Below are 2,026 nucleotides of genomic sequence, written 5' to 3'. Positions count from 1 at the left end.
AGCCGCCGCCGCCTCTTCTTCTTCTTCTTCTTCCGCCATATCCGCCGCACCACCGCCCGCCGCCGCCGCCGCTTCTTCTTCCTCTTCTTCTTCTTCTTCTTCTTCTTCCCAAAGCTCACTGCCGGCGAGCCTCCCCTGCTTCACCACCGCCAGCGAGCCTCCCTGCTTCCCCTCCCTCAATCCCTGTCACAGAAGGAATCAGAGCTCACCACCGCCCGTTACCCTCCCTCCAGCCCCTTCCTGTCATGCCCAGACCACCGCGCTCAACCACTGCCTTTCCTGTCCCCTCTTTTCTGTTTTTTATTTTCATAATCCAGTTATCATTTTGCTTTCAATTTCTGTTTTTGGTTAGTGTTAGATGCTTGATTTGATTCTGGATTAGTTTAGCTGGATTTTAATTTTATGTTAGTTGATTTTAAGGTATTGAATTGTTGAAAATTGCTGCTGAATTATTGTTGTTGTTGTTGAGATTTTGTTATTGAATTGCTGAAAATTGCTTCTGCTATTCTTCCGCTTCTGCTTGATGTTCTATTTTTGGTTGATGGTTCTTCTGATTTTCAATTTTGTTGATGGTTCTGATGATGATGATGATGACCATGATGATAATGGTGGTGGTGGTGGTGGGTTCTGGTTTAACTTGGGTTTCTATTTAATTTTGTTGTTCTGATGATGATGATGATGACGATGACCATGATGATAATGGTGGTGGTGGTGGTGGTTCAGGTTGGGCGTAGACTTCTGTTCTGGTGGTGGTGGTTGATTTTGGGGTGATCGGAGAAGGGTATTTTCGTCCAAGGGACGATTTTAAAATAAATTATAACCTTGGGGACCATTTTGTAGCAAAAAAAAAGTTGGGGACCATTCCGATTTTCGACTTCTACGTTGGGGACCAAAATCAAACTTAACCCTTTAATTTATTTTCAATGTGTATTTATATTCTAGCATGTATTTTATACAGTTGGGGAACTTTGGTGGCTAATTTTGGCGTACACGTAGCATAACTTAAACTTAATATTATTCTTTTCAGTAGCTTTTTATCTTTTTATTTTAATTTTATTAAAAAATAAGGAAGGATGTGATATTTTATGTATTAGATATTGTAAAAAATTTATTACAGAAGAAGTTAAGAATATAAGAGAGAGAGAGAGAGAATTTTTTAACCTATTAAATATGAGTTATATCAAGTGATGATTAAGATTTAAGAAACATATTAGAACTCTGAATTCAAAAAAAATTTTTTTGACTCTCTTTATACCGTGTTTTACTTTAACTAACTATTTTTTTATGGATAGTATTTAAGTGACAAACAAAATAGTACGAAGGTTCATATTAGATTATGAAAATTAATATCATCATTATAGTAGGATCGCATTATTATTTCAAAACATGCAAAATAAAATAATAAAATATAGTTTAATTAATTTACACAATAAAATAAACGTACAACTTATATAAGTTGTCAAATGTAAGAAGTAACGACAGTCTTTTATTCTAAGGGCCTATATTAAATTGCAACTTAATTTTATAATTATTAGTTAAAAACTTACAATAATGTACTATTTTTATTATATTAGTTAAAATAATATATTTTAATATTATTTTTAAAGATTACTGACATCAAATTTTGATAATTTGAGCAAAAATTTTGAATGTTTTATGTCGTACATTTTTTTAATAGAATAATAAGACAACTTAAAATTCACATCAAGAAAAAACTATTATTTTTATACATTTAGATATTCAGAAGACACAAAAACCAATTCTTTTAACAACACTTTAACGACTCATAAAAGTTAACATAATAAATGATTATAGATCAAAGTGATAGATAAGATTGAAAGTTGCGATAATAGTACTTGTTGATAATTAATTACGATTGGGTGAAGAGAAGGTGTGAGGAGAAGAAGAAAATGAGAAAGGAGAATAAGGCAATAATAGTGTGCGATAGAAATAATAGTAAGAGAAAATAATAGTATGTGATACAATAAGAAGATATAATAAAAGTATACATTAATAATTTAAAAAA

The sequence above is a fragment of the Arachis ipaensis genome, chromosome B06, assembly GCF_000816755.2.
Source record: "Arachis ipaensis cultivar K30076 chromosome B06, Araip1.1, whole genome shotgun sequence".
Classification (NCBI taxonomy): Eukaryota; Viridiplantae; Streptophyta; class Magnoliopsida; order Fabales; family Fabaceae; genus Arachis; species Arachis ipaensis.
Note: the sequence above shows the minus strand (reverse complement) of the source record.